The sequence below is a fragment of the Crocuta crocuta genome, unplaced genomic scaffold (assembly GCF_008692635.1).
Source record: "Crocuta crocuta isolate KB4526 unplaced genomic scaffold, BGI_CrCroc_1.0 scaffold695, whole genome shotgun sequence".
In the NCBI taxonomy this organism is placed as follows: domain Eukaryota; kingdom Metazoa; phylum Chordata; class Mammalia; order Carnivora; family Hyaenidae; genus Crocuta; species Crocuta crocuta.
The window spans coordinates 387,903-399,084 of record NW_027528855.1 but is presented as its reverse complement, the minus strand read 5'-3'; the positions used below and the strand labels follow the sequence as shown (position 1 = coordinate 399,084).

Sequence of the window (11,182 nt, the reverse complement as noted above, 5' to 3'; positions counted from 1 at the left end):
TGCTCCATACCTTTTTTTCACATGAAGACAGAGAATTTACATATCCTTAAGAAAAAGTGAAATTATTAATCCCAACATATAAAGCATTAATCACCTTCTATGACCCTTTAACAGTAACTATCCTTTACTTAAATCAACTATGGAAAGTCTAAGAGCTAAGATACTATATACTTAAATCTCGTAACAGCTTAGGTACTATTAATAATCAGAATGTGACTCTGCTGTGAAACTGAAATACTAAGTAAAATTTTTGAAACATTTAATTAAAAATTAATTAATTTTAACATTCTTAAGCTATGGACCAACACATCCCATTCCTGTGCTGTAAACTGAATTACAATAGGGAACTCGGCTCTGACAAACAGCACTGACATTCAGAGGCTCTATCAATTAACAACTTGGAAACAGTATGTATCTAAATCAAACCCCATCACAAAAACTCTTGGCATATATGTTGCCTTCTTTATTTACGGATAAAAAACCAAGGCCTTGGACAATGTAAAACTTTCCTTATCCTTCCTCCTCAATACTTCAAACAAACTGCATTTAGTTTTCTTTGCATGATTCCCTCCTATATAAGAGGAAAGTATATCTTTGTTCACATAGCATGGATTTGTCCATATCATTCAATATTTGTCAACACTATCTTTAATAATTTCACAATATTCCATTATATGGCTCTATTACAACTGAATTAACCATTTCCCCATAGAAAGACATTTGTTATTCACAAGATATTGATATTATAACACTGCATAGAACTCGTAGACAACAAAGAGGAGATTGGTGGTTGCCAGAGGCAGGCAGTGGGGGTAGGTAAAATGGGGTAAGGGAATTAAAGGTACAAACTTCAGTTACAAAATAAATAACTCCTGAGGATATAACGTACAGCATGATTACTACAAGTAATAATACTGTATTGCATATTTAAAGTTGCTAAGAAAGTAGATCTTAAAAGTTTTCATCACAAGAAAAAAACATTGTGACTATGTCTGATGAAAGATGTTAACTAGAAGTTACTGTTATTCTGCAATCCATAAAAAATATCTAATCATTATTTTGTGTACCTAAAACTAATATAATGTTATATGTCAATTTTACCTCAAGAAAAAAAAAGAAAGAACACTGCAATGATTGTCATTGGAGCTATATATTTGCAAACAGCTATGAAAAATTCCTTAGGATAAATTGTTAAGGAATGGCTCTTGATCTTGGCCACACTACCTTCCAGCAAACCTGCCCCCAAGGTACACTTCTACCAGTAGTGCAGGCAAGTACCAGTATTCTTGCACCCTAGACTTTTTGTTGTTGTTTGCCAGTTTGATGGCCAAAATAATGGTATTTCTTTTGTTTTAATTTGCACCTTTAAGTCATCAGTGAGCTTACATCTTCCATACATTGGTTATGTATGGTAGAAAAATTTACCTTCAGTCTGCCACATATGTTACAAATATTTTTCAAGATAATTAGCTACATTTACATTTTTTATGATGTTATGGGAAGTTCAAAAGTTTTAAATGTTGTACGTAATCAAACGCATCAATCTTTTCCTTTACTATTTCTGCCTTTCAGGTCATGTTTAGAAAGACATTCTAAATCCTAATATTTCCAAGGTGCCTGGGGTGGCTCAGTCAGTTAAGCATCTGACTTTTGATTTTGGCTCAGGTCATGATCTCACATTCGTACGACTGAGCAAGTGCCGTGTCAGATGTGACAGCACAGAGCCTGCTTGGGAGTCTTTCACTCTCTCTCTGCCCCTTTTCTGCTCTTGCATGCACATGCACGTCTCTCTCTTCTTTGTCTCTTTCTCTCAAAATAAAGAAATNTAATGTTTTATTTATTTCTGAGAGAGAGAGAGAGAGACAGAGACAGAGACAGAGACAGTGTGAGCAGGGGAGAGTCAGAGAGAGAGGGAAACACAGAATCTGAAGCAGGCTCCAGGCTCTGAGCTGTCAGCACAGAGTCTGACATGGGGCTCGAACCCACGAACCGTGAGATCATGACCTGAGCCGAAGTCGGACGCTTAACCGACTGAGCCACCCAGGTGCTCCTACATTAAATCCATTTTTCCTACTTATGATTATGTTATCACCATCACACTCTAAGTCATTAAACAGTTATAAATCTGATTTTTGACTTTCTACTCTGTTCCACAAATCTATCTGATCATGCACCAATACCACTGTTACAATTTATCTTACATTGTCATATAACTGACCTGGCAATCCTTTCATTAGTCTTCATTATCAAAATTTCATTCTTAACTCTGAAGACTTTTTTTTAGATGAAGTTCTCATTTTGTCAAGTCAAAAAAAATCTAATATTTTTACTGTAATTATATCACTTATTTAACAATCATTTAAAAACATTTATTGTGTGTCTCATGTGCTAGGCATGAATTCAGTTATAGGTCAACTTATTTGGAGAGAAGTGGTAACTGTACAAAATTTTCTCACCCAATCATAGGTTTGTCTTCTCTACTCATCCACCTCTCCTCTCGAGTAAGGTTTATAGTTATATTTATATAGGTCCCATATCTTTTTTACTATGTTTATTCCCTTATATCATATATATTTTGCTATGTGAATATGATCTATTTCATCACATGTTCTAGGTGGTTTACTGCTGGTATGTAAGAAAGCTACTGATTTTGGTTCATGTATATTCTAACTTACTACCTTATTTGACTCTCATTAGCTCTCCACTATTCTTCAGTTTCATTCCAGATCTATATAATCATATATCACTAAATATAGATGGTTTTGCCTCCTTCATTTCCAATACTAACAGCTCACTCTTTTTCTTCTCTCACTGCATTGCCTAGAACTTCTGAAACTATGGTTGAAAAAAAAGCCATGATAATGGGCATACTATAGTTGATCCTGACTTTAATAGGAATGCACTAGTGTTTTACCATTAAGTGTAATTTTGGCTGTGGGCTTAGGATAAATATTTTTTATTAAATTAAGGATGCATTCCTCTAGTCCTAGACAAAACAAATTTTCTCTTGTTATTTTGTTTCATTTTTAATCAAGAATGGAAGTGGGAAAAAATTTTTAACTTTTAAAAAAATTTAAAAAAAAAGGAGGGGAGGATGCCTGGGTGGTTCAGTGAGTCAAGCGTCTGACTTCAGCTCAGGTCATGATCTCATGGTCCATGAGTTCGAAACCCACGTCAGGGTCTATGCTGACAGCTCAGAGCCTGGAGCCTGCTGTTGTTTCTGTGTCTCCCTTTCTCTCTGCCCCTCTCCCACTCATGCGGTCTCTGTCTCACAAAAATAAATATTAAAAAAAATTTAAGAATGGAAGTGAGATTTTATCAAATGCTTTTAATACTGCCACAGTCATATTCCCCTCTGACTATTAATTGTTGAATATTAATATATTTCCCAACATTAAAATATTCTTGCATTCCTGAAATAAAGCCCACAAGTGCTAACGGTTTATGTAGGATTTGTGGTTCAACATTCCTAAGTGTGTTTGCCTTTTCTTTTGTGCTATCTCTGTAGGATTTGGTATGGGGTTTATATTTGCTTCATAAAATAATATGGGAAGCTTCCCATCTTTTTTTCTACACTGAAACTATTTAAACAGCATAGAAAATATTTGATCCACTAAAAGTTTCTGAAAACTCATCTATAAATAGTCTGACTCTGTATTTTGTGGAGGGAAGAATGCCTTAATAACTTTTCAGTTCTTCATGAGCCAATTTAGATTTTTATTTTCCTAGGAAATCATCCACTTATCCAAAATAATTATTAGGATGGAATTAAAGGAAGATTCACTTATAATTTTTAAATCTCCTTTATATCAATGATAATATTCTCTTTCTCATTTTAATGAGAGCAATTTCCATACACATACACTTGAGTATGTAGTTCCAGCCTATAGGGTACTTTCTTATGATACGAACCTTATTATATGAATATGAACTTTATTATAGATGTTAAATCAAGCTACAGTGTATTATTCAAATGCTCAATATCCTTATTTTTTTTCTAGGACTAAAAGATATGTATTACAATCTCCCACCACAATTGTGGTTTTGTCCATTTCTACTTGTATTTCTAAAACCATCTGTTTTATGTATTTTAACACTATGCATAAATATTCATTCATGACAGTTTTATCTTCACTGTATATTACATATCTTAACAATATTTAAAATAACCCATTTTGTTCTGTTTGTTTTTCCTAACTCCTACTCATTCAATAGTTATGTATGTATTTAATGCCTACTACATTCTAGATTTGGAGGATACATTAGTGAACAAATCAGATAAGAACCCTGTCCTCATGGGGCTTACAGTACTGTGGAGAAAAAGAAAAAAATAAGTAAACTAATAAATTAAATAATTACAAATTGCAGTGAGTGCTACGAAGAAAGTGGATATCAATACAGTATAAGGTAGGGGACCTATTTTAACTAGAGGATGGCCTAGGTGAGGTAATATTTAAGCTTAAAAAAAGGATTAGAAGAAGCTGGACACACAAAGGTCTTGGAAGAGTGCTTCCAGCACAGGGTACAAAAAATAAGATTAATATTGCCAGGCACACTTCAACAGAGTGGAGGGCTCATTGCCCCACACCATATAGGAAAGGAACTACAATTGGAAGTGGCTCTAACAGGACCAGAAACTGCCATTTGTTCACTCCCTTTCCCCAGCTGACTGTCCCTGCATCATCTGAAGGAAGTGTTGGCTGGCAGTAGTAGCACACTGTGACCTGAGTCTCCATCTAGGTTATCCTCTACAGGTGATGTGCTTTCTGGAGTCCCTCCAGGACAGAGATTGATCTTCAACTCAAAGTACCCTAGCCTCCAGCCCCTGCCAGACAAGCTTGGCCTTAGCCTAAGGTGAAACAAAGGCTGCTGCAACTTTTCTCAGTAGTGTTTGGCCTGGCCTCCTCTCTTTCAGAAACCTCTCCAAATTTCTAGCATATTGATGGGAGATGGCATCCTTCTTGGTTCTCTTGGTTTAACCATTATAGATCTCTTAGTCATTCCAATGGGCATTTGCAATAGAGGAAGCAATTAAACATTTACTCAGAGAGGCACCATTAGTGGCAGCCTTAGCCAAAAATATGCAGCATGTTTAACCTGCCCTCTACCACTGGTTTCTTCCCTACTCTGAAAGACAATTATTTACAAGTTACCTTGAGCACTATGTCCCGTACCAAAAGCATTACATGAGTTGATTTTAGGAGAAACACAGTTGAATATTTATGGATGTATTTATTTTTTTACTATTTATGTATTTATTTTAAAAGTGTAAAAAGAAATATGTATGTTTGTCTCTCTCTCTCTCCCTCTCTCCTAGCATATCCAAACAAGGTTGACATAACTTACCATATGGCAAACCTTTATAAAATCCCCCTTAACATCTCTGTTCTTTCATCCCCGGGAGCAACTCAACTGTCCTTTCCTCTCTCCAAAATCTCCCATCAGCCCTCAACCAAGTCTTCTCAGATCTTCCTCTCTACCCTATTGGGCTCCAGACTCTTTCCCTTCCCAAACTGCTTTTCATATGCAGAATAATTCCATCCTCTCTGCCTCTAATTTGCATCTGTACATTCATTAACACGCTCAGCAAACAAAAGATTAGAAACCAACTTCCTTAAATGGAAGAGAGAAATGGTAAAGAACCAATTATGTTTCCCAGTCACAAAGAATTTTATTTTTAATTTTCCTGTTAAAAAATTAAAGACTCAAAAGCTAACTACATTTCAGAAAACAAACTCAAAGCTGCAGGCTCTATGGCTATGAGACCTGTGCAATCTACAGTCTGGTTCTTAGAAGGACCCCACTCTTGGTTCAATGTTCTTGAAACGTGTAATACATTTTGAACAAGTCAGTCTCCACCTCTTCACTTTGCAGATTATGTTGCCAGCTCTGCTCTGCAGGGGGGTCTCTCAGATGAGGAACTGGATTAAGGAGTGAGGAGACAGAATGGGAGCAGTGGCTAATGGCATACTGAGGGCTAATGGTATCATGCTGGAGAAGATTCTGCTGGGACTTTTGCAAGTGGAGGGTCTGTCTACCTCTGCTGCAGTCTTTCTGGGTTTTGGCCTCAAGTAGACCTGAATTTGCATTGTGGCGCTGCTACATACTAGTTGGTGCGCTTCAAGTCAGTAAACTTCTCTTTGCCTCAGTTTATTCATCTGCATAATAGGGATAATATTTATTTTGAAGGATTGTAAGGATTAAATAAAGTCATAAATAAAGTGCTTAGTACAATGTAAAACAAGTAAATATTTTGTTATATGCCTGTTTTTTTTTTGTTTATAATTTTAAATTTAATAACATTACCTTGTTTTCAGGATATTTATTTTTATAAATAATTATCTTAATAGCAAATATGACCAGTTTTCAATTTATAATTGTGCTACAGTTAGTTTCCTTTAAAATAAATACATTTATGTAGAAAAGTGAGGCAGTTTTAAAAAATATGAAAAGCTGGTAACATTAAGATAACCAAGAGCTGAGCAGATGTTACACAAATGACTGAGGCAGGAGAAACATTCATCTAGTGCAATCTCAATTTTTAGATAGGATAACTGAAACCTAAAGAGGAAAAGTGATTCACCAAACGTCACACAGCAAGTCAATGTCAGAATCAAGACCACTTGGGTCTCCTAACTCTTAATTCAGAGTGCCTCCAACCACACCACATGCACAATGATTAAGGCAAGAGCAATCTTGGTGCTTAATGAAGTATATGGCCAGAAGCCAGACCCTCTCTCAATGTGCACTGCCTCATTCACTCCCCAAGCATAGCAGATAAATGAAGTATTCTAATACAATACAGAAACCAGTCACATGGTTTTGTCCATGGAGCTAAAGCATTCTGCAAACACCACCTATTAGTCAATCTTTGTTTGTTTGTTTGTTTGTTTTTTAATCTCCATGAAAAAGATGTGCAATAAGGATTGATCCAATAGGTTACAGAGAATTGGTGGGGGAGGAAGGAATCAAAGTTCCAGTCCCCAATCTGCTAGTCTCCTCATCCTGTATGCCACTAGCCTATATGCCTTCTACATGAATATAACCTGAAAAGCAAACTGGCTTGGGAGCCCAAATGACAATACAACACTGGAGGTATCCCAGACTTGAGCTACCTCAAGTCCCTCAGCTTCAAGTTCCATTTGTGGCATTAAATCTAAGAGAACTCAGAAGGGTCTGTCTAGGAAGGAGAAGGGGAATTTTAGCTCTAGGATCATATGCTCTGCTTTCACCATAAAACTTCAGCCCATGGCCAAATTATTTTACCCTTCCGTGTTTATTAGTTTGCTAGGGTTGTTGGAACAAAGCACCATAAGCTAAGTGGCTTAAACAACAGAAACTTATTATCTCACAGTTCTGGAGGCAAAAGTCCAAAATTAAGATGTCAACAGGATTGGTTACTTCTGAGGGCTGGAATAAAAAGCCTCTCTCATTGGCTTGTAGATGGCTATCTTCTCCCTGCATCTATTCATTTGGTCTTTCCTCTATGAATGTCTAACTCTGCGTCCAGATTTCCCCTTTTCAAAAGGATAACAGTCATATTGGATTAGTGCTCACTTCATTTTAACTTGATTAACTCTATAAAGACCTCTTCTCTAAAAAGGTCACATTTTGAGGTGCTTGGGGATAAAATTCCATCTTTTTTTGTGAAAGGGACACCATTCCACCCATAACACAGTGCATTTAGTTACATTAATTAAGTTAAATCATTTAAAATGCAAAATGATACTTAATCCATCTAGTCATATATCACCTCCTGAGAATCTGGGAAATCTGACAATATAAAGAATGAATCATGGATTATTTTAGGAGAAAACATGTTAAACCTATATTGGAAAAAGTCCCCATGGAAATAAAGAAATCACACTGAATAACAGTATTCTTTTTTTGTAAGAGTTCTACTCAAAATAGAAATAGAAAATGAAGAACTCATGGACTAAGAAAAAATGATGTACAATTTATAGTTTTGTTTTTTAACTTTCTTTTTCAGAGAATGAAAAAGCTCTCAGTTTGTAAGGCTCTCAAATGTATTTGTAACTAACATTTACAAATACAGTAAAAGTAATTCAGAAATACTTTGGTATTTTAGATGAATAGTAGGGAAAATGAATAATTTGAAGTAATATGATTTGCAATCATTTAAAAAGTATCTTAAGATATCTGTCAAAGAGCGGAAATCATATTTTCCTAACTTATGTATAATAGCTGATTTAAAAAATGTACAGTATATACATTATTTAACTTTGAATTTCATCCTTCACCAAAAGTTATAAACCCACAACTTATGACATAGTATACAGAAGCCTTTGTTCCATTCAGTTACAATGCTTCTGCCCGATTTTTGGCTCCTTTGACTGTGGGAGAACCTTGATTGGGGGGATAGAAGGCCCTGGAGCAGGCAGGGAGAGAGAAGCCGTTGAGATTAGAGGTGGGAATGGTAGAAGAGCTTTGGGTTTGAGGCTGGAGCTTGAGGGAGGGAGAAAGACTGTGGAAAAGCCAAGGCCTTTGTACAGATGAGACAGAACAGCACGGTGAGGGAGCTGGGAGGGAGGGCAGGCCACAAGAGGAAAGGCAGAGAAGGCCCTTTTGAGAAGGCTCAGTTGGAGCTAAGGAGAGAAGGCTGTGGGGAAAGGAAAAGTATTTGAGTGGGGGCAAGAAATATTTGGAGAGGGAGGTGAGAAAGACTTTCAGCGAGGAAAGTGAGGCAGCAAGACCACTAAGTAGAATGAAGGAAAAGAAGAGTTTGGGGAAGAAGGAGACAGTACCTTTGAGTGGTAAAGAAAGAAACTTCTGAGTGGGGAGGTGGAGGGAGAGGCTTTGGAGGGCTAAAAGAGGCATCTAAAAAGACAGTGAGTAAAAAGGCCTGGAGGAGGGTAAACGAGGAGGTAAAAGAAGGATTTTGACTAAGGGAAGGAAGGGCTTTGTGACGGTTCAGTTAGAGAGAGGACAATATGAGGTAAGTGAATTAGGTATTTTCAAAGGGAGGTGAGAGAGAGAAGACCCTGAGTGAGGGGAGTAAAGGGCTTTGTGAGATAAAGAAGACAGGCTTTTGAATGAGGGAAGAGGAGGCCTGTAAGGTGTGCAAATAAAAGTCTTTGTGGGGAGGTGAAGAATTGAAAGGACCTTGATTGAAAGTTGAGAAGAACTTTTGAACTGTGATAAGGGAGGGAACACATTGGTGGAGTGAGGTGATGGAGAGAAAGCCTTTATGAGTGTAAGTAAAGAAGAGAACTTCTTTAAGGAAAAAGTAGAAAAAGGGAAGTGCATTGTGAGAGTAAAGGAGGTAGGGGAGGCAACCATAAAAGAATGGAAGGCCTTGGGATGCAGCAGGGAGCAAGGAAAGGTCTCTGTGAAAGTAAATGATGGAGAAAGGAATCCGAGGGGTGAGGTAAAGGGGGGGTTAGTAAGATAGATTAGAGATGGAAGAGCTTTAAGGGAGGGGAAAATGGAGGCTAGTACTTTGATTTTTGCATGTTGATCTTGTACCCTGCAACTTTGCTGAATCTGCAAGATCAACATGAAAAAATCAATTGTGCTTCTATATACCAGCAATGAACAATCCAAAAAGGAAATTAAGAAAACAATTCCATTTATGATAGCATTCAAAAGAACAAAATATCTAGGAATAAAATGTACCCAACAAGGTTAAAGACTTATACCCCGAAAGCTACAAAACATTGCGGATAAATAAGTGAAAAGATATCTCATATTTATGGATTGAAAGACCTAATACTGTTAAAATGGCGAGACTGTCCAAAGTGATCTACAGATTCGTGGCAATCCCTATCAAAACTTCAGTGGCCTTTTTGCATGAACGGAAAAGCTGATCCTTAAAGTCACATGTAATTACAAGGGACCCTGAATGCTCAAAACGTTATGAGTAAAAAACAAAATTGGAGAACTCACATGTCCCAATTTTTCAACTTGCTACAATGCTATAGTAATCAAAAGAGGAGGATACTGGCATAGGGATAGATACACAGACCAGTAGAATAAAACTTAGAGTCCAGAAATAAGCTCATAAAAATACGTTCAACGGATATTCCACAAGGGTGGCAAGACCATTCAATGGGGAATGAATAGTCTTTTCGACAAATGGTGCTGAGACAGCTGGATATCCACATGTAGAAAGAATGACGTTGGGCCGCTAACACATACCACATACAAAAAACTTAATCCAAAATGGATCAGCAACCTAAATAGCAGGGCTAAAATCACAAAACTCTTTAAAGAAATCACAGAATATTTATGACTTTGAATTTGGCAATGGATTCTTAGATATGACACCAAAAGCACAAATAACAAAATAATTAAAAAAACAAACAAATAAATTGGACTTCCTCAAAACTAAAAACTTATGTCNAGTAGTTTAAAAAAAAAAAAGAATTCTTACAACTCAACAACAAGACCACAAACAATCTAGTTAAAAACAGCCACAGAACTTGAGCAGGCCACTTGGAAACAGTATGTATCCCGACTAAATCGGACCCCATCACAGAAATTCTTGGCATATACGTTGCCTTCTCTATTTAGTGATAAAAATCAAGGCCTTGGACAATGTAAAACTTTCCTTATCCTTCTTCCTCAATACTTAAAATAAACTACATTTAGTTTTCTCCGCATGATTCTCTCCTATATAAGAGGAAAGTATAGCTACCTTTGAACAGACATTTCTCTATAGAAAACATACAAATGTCTAAAAGCACATGAAAAGGTGCTCAATATCATTAGTCTTTACAGAAATACTAATGAAATCCATAATAAGGTATCACTTATACACACTAGGACGGTGATAATCAAAGACGGGAAGGGAGGGTAATAAATGCTGATGAACTTGGGATCCTCACACACTTAGTGCGAACATAAACCGGTTCAATCACTTTGTAAAACAGTTTGGGACTCCCTCAAAAAATTCAGCACGGAATTCCCATATGCCCCAGCAATTTTACTCCTAGGTGTAGGCCCAAGAGAGCTGAAATCACGAAAACTCAAATGGGAATATTCACAACACTGTTATTCNCACAAAACAAAATATTCCCCAGCCACTGGAACGAAATGAAGTACCGACATCTGCTCCCCCGGGAGCAAATCTCGAAAACGCGACGCGAAGTGAAAGAAGCCGCGAACAGAAGGACACGGGTTCTACGTTCCGTCTATACGAACCATGCCACAGAAGGTGCAG

At 36.9% G+C, this 11,182-nt stretch overlaps 1 protein-coding gene across 1 annotated transcript in view; it reads right to left on the bottom strand.

Annotated features, from left to right (window-relative positions):
- Window positions 1-11,182, bottom strand: part of FMR1NB (FMR1 neighbor) — a 31,706-nt gene that overhangs the window by 20,253 nt on the left and 271 nt on the right. The gene's annotated exons all lie outside the window — the stretch shown is intronic.